This window comes from Vicia villosa, linkage group LG6, assembly GCF_029867415.1.
Source record: "Vicia villosa cultivar HV-30 ecotype Madison, WI linkage group LG6, Vvil1.0, whole genome shotgun sequence".
Lineage (NCBI taxonomy): Eukaryota > Viridiplantae > Streptophyta > Magnoliopsida > Fabales > Fabaceae > Vicia > Vicia villosa.
The window spans coordinates 144,026,152-144,033,412 of NC_081185.1; the positions used below are offsets into that span (position 1 = coordinate 144,026,152).

Below are 7,261 nucleotides of genomic sequence, written 5' to 3' on the forward strand. Positions count from 1 at the left end.
ATCATCAGTCACTCCGTCATCCTCCGGCTGATCTTGAGGAGAAACATTACTGTAATTCCCACCTCCTTGCATAAACCGTCTCATCTGCTCCTCCATCTCAGCTTGTTTCTTCATAATGCCCTCTATCTGCCGCGCATGCTGCTCCTCCATATCAGCCTGCCTCTTCCGCATCATCTCCAACTGGGCCTCACTATCGCGTCTCGCCATTTGCCTTATTAATTCAGTTTGTTCCTGTGTCAGATTTGGTTGACGCGATCCACCCTCTCCATCCTGAACTCTTTGGAACAGATTACGGTCACCAGATCTATAGCTGGACGCCAAATTTCCAGCCCCAAAAAAGCAACCATTAGGCCTTTTATCTTTAATAACCTCACACCAAATGTAGTGATCAACATCCGCGTTAAGCGGCTCCCCCTCTGCTGGCATGAATTGAGGATTATTTTCCAGAAAAATGGCAAGTCGTCTATCATATTCTTCCTGCACACATATTCAATAAAAAAATTAAGTTAAATATTTAAATGCATATTTAATGATACTAAATAAATATATACATATTATAAATTAAAATATATTAAAACGTTGCCACGTGATTTTCACGCCACAACTTATGATTTGCCACATGATTTTCACGTGGCAATTTATCAATTGCCACATGAAATTCACATCACAAACTTTGTATCAATATAAACAAAATAAACAACGTAAATTTCACTTACAAGATACATCCTCGTGCGCTCGTCGACAACACCTCCCGATCTCCTTGTCCGGGTCCTCGAAATCAGCTCAGGCATCAATGGTCTTCTCCCCAACTGCTTAGCCTAAATAATATAATTAAAAATAATTAGTAAATTATATTATGAATAAAGATGTAACTTAAAATTTTTAAAACTTTTACCAATCGTCGGGCATGCTCGGCGGTGCTAATACTTCCAACTGTGTTGACACAACCGCCCTTTTTAGATGCCCCCATCTTCTTAAAAGTTTCTGATTTAGCCCGGAATTCTGGAGTCCTCCAATATATTAGAAGCTCCTGAAAAACCTCCTCGCCTATCCAGCTAGGACGGATGCCGTGAAGCTCATAATTCTCTCTTACTCGCCGCAGCATATAAGACATTCTTTTAGAGCATCTGGTATTGAAAACTTTCTGAACGGCTTTTTCACTCAATGGATCCCACACGCATTTCTCCTGCAATAATGTTTTGTATGACATCAAAATAAAATGTTAAGTAATTATAATGAGAATTTCATTTAAATAACCATAACTAAAAAAATAAATTAAATGCACAACTTAAATAAATAACAATACCTTAAACATTCTAAACCATTCATCTTTATTATCGACGTCCCCATAGCTCTTAAAAGCTGATTTATACATCTGCTGAACTATATAGTTAACAATCCTTGCAGCAGTTGTTGGAGCGGTAAAGCGGCAAGCAACAAAAGTTTTGGAAATATTTATCCGGGAATTTATCGTGTCCACAGAGATCGGTGAGAAGAACTGCCGTTCGACTATCTCGTGTTCTAAGTTTCATGAATTGGGTGCGGAAAGTAAATGCGGGAAAAGTAAATAAAAGCAGATAAACAATCTCAATAGCCTAAGAGAAATAGTTATGGAATTGCATTTCGTTCTACCCGTCGAATACTTAAACCTGAAGATCTATCGCTCGACACTCACAATACGCATCAACATCACCGGGCATCACTCGAAATGCCACATCGGTGTCCATGTCTGCAACACCGACGAAAGCTCAACCATACTATTCACATCAGCGATTTCTCCACCGACACAAACAACACGGAGGCATTAGACTCGATACCCACTACGATTGTTAGTCCTGAATCCATGTCTGCAACCCAGAAACTAACAGTTATCATTCCTAATCAAGATCTATGGTGTCCATGTCTGCAACAACACAAATCCAGAGCATTTAAGCAAAAAGATCAAGAACAACAACAATGGTGATTTGTAAAGCGAATATATAAACGATCCCAAGATCCACAAATATACATACAATAAGAGTAGAAACATACATACAACACCCACCATTGGAATGAAACAAAGGGAAGAGAGAAGATGAACCGGAAAGATCTCACCGGTACAATGAAATCGAGTCAGATCCATGATCAATCCACATGACGTCGCACCCAATGGTGTTTCCTAAGCCTCTAAACTACCAAAAAAGGATCAGAGCTCAACTTGTCAAGAAGAGGTGATAAAAAACCTAAAAAATCTGTTATTAACTATTTATACAAAACTGAGTTTCGCAGTGGGCGCGATGCGCCCTACTTCAGTGCGACGCGCCCTGTATAAATTTACCAAACCGCCCTAGAGCGCGAAGCGCCCTAATCCGGCGCGACGCGCCCTAACTTCTGCCAGACTATGTTCTTCAAACTCAAAGAGGGCGCGACGCGCCCTACAGCGCGCGAAGCGCCCTGCACCAGAACAGCAGAATTATTTTCTCTTTGCTCTCGCAGCCGTGTCTTCGACACTTTATTCCTCAAGGCTCCGAAAACGCAAGAATACCTACAAAAATACAACAAAACTATCAAACGGTATAAAAGTATATGAAAATACAAGTATTCGTAAAGTAAACGTAATTACACAAAAACGGGGAATTATTCAAACGGTATTAACAAAAAGCATTGATAAGTGCCACTATTTACATACACAAAATAACTACAATTTGGCACTTAACAACTCTCCCCAACTAGAATCTGTTTGTCCTCAAACAGGGCCAAACACTCAAATCGCAAAAGTAAAAATCCAAAGAATCAAGAATCGACAAGATTTGGAAAAACAAAACAATTGTACGGTTCAAACAAAAACGCACAAACAAAGTAAATACTTACCACTATCCTACAACGACAACATGAAAACGAAACGAATCCTAAGTACAAAAATTCATACAAAACATCCTAAAACAAAACAAACTCAATAATGAATCACGCCTAGCAAAAACTCATCGGTAGATGAAAAACACCGAAAGGTGAGGACTTTGAACACTCATCCAACAATCTTGCAAACAATAGACAAAATTATGCATTCATCCAAAAATAGCATCGAAAATGCAACGGCACGAATCACAAGGGCTTTTAAGGTTGTAATGTGGCTCGGTTAACAAACAAGTGATAAGTCCTAAAGCTAATCGAAACAAAAACTTGCCTAAATCTAAGGGAGTAATTACTTCCACAAAGTTTCAAACAATATAATTTCAATCAAACTCTCTTCTTCATCACAAATTTCACACCAAACACAAAACTTATTAGCACACTCTTATTCAAAACTCTTTTTGTTCTTTTCTTTTTCAAACTTTTCTCTTTTTTCTTTCTTTTTCTTTTCTTTCTTTCTCACTTTTTTTTTTCTTTTTCTTTCTTTTCACTACCTCATATCAATCACATCATAAAGAGGAAAACACATTCTCCCCAACTTGAATTCAACCATAACATAAAGTGAATACTCCCTACTTTCTAAGGCAAGGTAAAAATCCATCTAAACATCATAGGTGCGGGTTCAAGAAAACAAAGAATCAAACATCCATACACATATGAAAACCAAACGCTCATAGACAAGCATTAAGCAAAAACAGTATGGAGATTGACAAAAAGGCTCAAAAGGGGTTACTAATGGTCACACACTCACAAGGTAAAATGACATTTGGCTTATGGTAGTTGTGCTCAAAATCAAACAAGTGCCTTGATCACTTTCGTGCATTCACAAAATCAATACAGACGAAAGATTAAACATAATAATATCCAGTTAAAACAAGAAATGTCGGTCTCTCGCATATATATACAATGGAAAGCCACCTCACATTTATGGTAAAAAGGGAAAAACTAATTGTGATTCAAGTCATGAGCAAGTTATGCAAAAAGAATGAGTAATATGAAATTTGTACAAATGAAAAGTCTCAAAAACATGCTATGCTATAGAAAGCGATAAACGAGTACCTTGCAACGTACAAATTCGATCAATCATTACCGCACAACCGGCTTGTTGAATCAATCAAAATCGAAGAATTACCAAATGCGACTCCAAGCGATCGGTAAAAAATTTGAGTCTAAACACAAACAAAAGAATTAAAAATAAATCGATAAAATACTATACTATAAAGCCTTGGTGTAAGTGGGAAAAAGGCGAGCCGAGTGACCCGTTAAAAAGAGGTCACTGGCCAAAAGCAACCCAGCGCGCGACGCACCCATGAGCGCGCGACGCGCGCTACACCAGAAAAACCAGACCAGTCTAAAAAGACAGATTTTCCAGTGAGCCACCACTTAACACCTACACAACTCAATTACAGAAAAACAGAAAAATAAAACCGTTGGGGTGCCTCCCAACAAGCGCTCGTTTAACGTCGTTAGCTCGACGCCTTTATTGTTTCGCGAATGGTAAGAAACTTCCTCGCGGTACGCCAATGCTTTCGCCTCAAACGCAACCTAAAGAAAACGTCCTGCCTAAACACTTAACAAACAAAACTTAAAACATAAAACCATCGCAATGCGATTAATCTCAACCAATCCCCGGCAACGGCGCCATTTTGTTGGAGCGGTAAAGCGGCAAGCAACAAAAGTTTTGGAAATATTTATCCGGGAATTTATCGTGTCCACAGAGATCGGTGAGAAGAACTGCCGTTCGACTATCTCGTGTTCTAAGTTTCATGAATTGGGTGCGGAAAGTAAATGCGGGAAAAGTAAATAAAAGCAGATAAACAATCTCAATAGCCTAAGAGAAATAGTTATGGAATTGCATTTCGTTCTACCCGTCGAATACTTAAACCTGAAGATCTATCGCTCGACACTCACAATACGCATCAACATCACCGGGCATCACTCGAAATGCCACATCGGTGTCCATGTCTGCAACACCGACGAAAGCTCAACCATACTATTCACATCAGCGATTTCTCCACCGACACAAACAACACGGAGGCATTAGACTCGATACCCACTACGATTGTTAGTCCTGAATCCATGTCTGCAACCCAGAAACTAACAGTTATCATTCCTAATCAAGATCTATGGTGTCCATGTCTGCAACAACACAAATCCAGAGCATTTAAGCAAAAAGATCAAGAACAACAACAATGGTGATTTGTAAAGCGAATATATAAACGATCCCAAGATCCACAAATATACATACAATAAGAGTAGAAACATACATACAACACCCACCATTGGAATGAAACAAAGGGAAGAGAGAAGATGAACCGGAAAGATCTCACCGGTACAATGAAATCGAGTCAGATCCATGATCAATCCACATGACGTCGCACCCAATGGTGTTTCCTAAGCCTCTAAACTACCAAAAAAGGATCAGAGCTCAACTTGTCAAGAAGAGGTGATAAAAAACCTAAAAAATCTGTTATTAACTATTTATACAAAACTGAGTTTCGCAGTGGGCGCGATGCGCCCTACTTCAGTGCGACGCGCCCTGTATAAATTTACCAAACCGCCCTAGAGCGCGACGCGCCCTAACTTCTGCCAGACTATGTTCTTCAAACTCAAAGAGGGCGCGACGCGCCCTACAGCGCGCGAAGCGCCCTGCACCAGAACAGCAGAATTATTTTCTCTTTGCTCTCGCAGCCGTGTCTTCGACACTTTATTCCTCAAGGCTCCGAAAACGCAAGAATACCTACAAAAATACAACAAAACTATCAAACGGTATAAAAGTATATGAAAATACAAGTATTCGTAAAGTAAACGTAATTACACAAAAACGGGGAATTATTCAAACGGTATTAACAAAAAGCATTGATAAGTGCCACTATTTACATACACAAAATAACTACAATTTGGCACTTAACAGCAGTCCGACTCGGAGTAAAACTGAAAGAAAAAATGAAAATGTTAGATATAAATTTATACAAAAAATGAAAATGTATACATACTATAAAAGTTTTTAAATAGGAAACTTACTTGCTTCCTTCGGGATGAATCCAAAATCTACCGTCAACGACATGAATCTCATCGGGATCATCCCTCCCACGAAGATCAGCTCCGTCTATCTCATCAACTGCCTCATCAACCTCACGGGCTGGTACATGTGTGGGATGTGGGGTGCGTGAGCCTCCAACCTGTGTGGGGCGTGGACTAGGAGATCGTCCAGCCTGTGTCGGACGTGGATGGGGAGATCGTCCAGCCTGTGTGGGGCGTGGACTAGGAGATCGTCCAGCCTGTGTCGGATGTGTACTGCTGGATCCTCCCGTCTGCTGAAAGGAGGAAGTCATCTGCATGGGATATGAAAAACCAGATCCTCCAATATGCTGGAAGGATGAAGGCATGCCAGTATGGGCGAATGGAAAGCTGGGCGGGGGCACACCAGTATGTGTGAATGGAAAGCTAGGTCCTCCCGCCTGCTGGAAGGACGAGGGCACACCAGGATGCTGGAAGGATGGCGGTACCGCTGAGTACTAGAAAGATGGCGGTACCGCTGAGTACTGGAAGGATGGCGGTACCCTAGACGGGAACGTGTGGGAGGAGAGTAATGGGGTAAAAGCCTGAGTACTGGCTAAAGACATAGGATCAACACTCCGAGGGCGGGAAGACACGGCCATGTGAGGCGCCTCACATACTACTCAGCGGTACCTATTTTATTATTCATCAACACATAAATATTCATTAACACATAAATAGATATTCATTAACACATAAATATATATTTAATAGATATCCATTAACACATAAATAGATATTCATTAACACATAAGTAAATATTCATTAACACATAAATAAATATTCATTAACATATAAATATACATTCAATGTTTAGTTATTCTTCATCTTCGCTATCCACATCATTCTCTTCATCATTCTCTTCGTCGTTCTCTTCGTCATTCTCTTCATTGTTGTCATTGGATTCAAACTCTTCATCATTCTCTTCATCCACATTATTTTCAACCAACAATATAGATGCATCAACTTGATGTCCCTCAACAATTGTATCAGACAAACTTGTAATGTCTTCAGCTGCAACCACTTCATTAATTTGATCAACATCATCAACTTGATAGGCAGCATCTTCTACTTGATCGCCATTTTCAATATGACCTTGCGGTTTTGTTTTTATTACAACACACCATCCTCTTTTACGTGTCACAAATGAAGGATAAGGTACATAATAAACTTGCCTAACAGTATTTGACATTATGAAAGGATCATACTCTTTGTATTTCCGGTTCATTTGAATCTCAACAGTACCGTATGACCTGTCTATTTTTGTGCCTCTACTTGGATCATACCATTCACAATAAAACAAGACAACTTT

At 39.7% G+C, this 7,261-nt stretch overlaps 1 long non-coding RNA gene across 1 annotated transcript; it reads right to left on the bottom strand.

Annotated features, from left to right (window-relative positions):
* Positions 1-368: 368 nt before the first annotated feature.
* Positions 369-944, bottom strand: LOC131612633 (uncharacterized). The gene is made up of 3 exons (XR_009287444.1): positions 896-944; positions 717-818; positions 369-477 (listed from the first exon to the last, which is right to left on the bottom strand). It is a non-coding gene; the product is annotated as an uncharacterized LOC131612633 (long non-coding RNA).
* Positions 945-7,261: the final 6,317 nt, after the last annotated feature.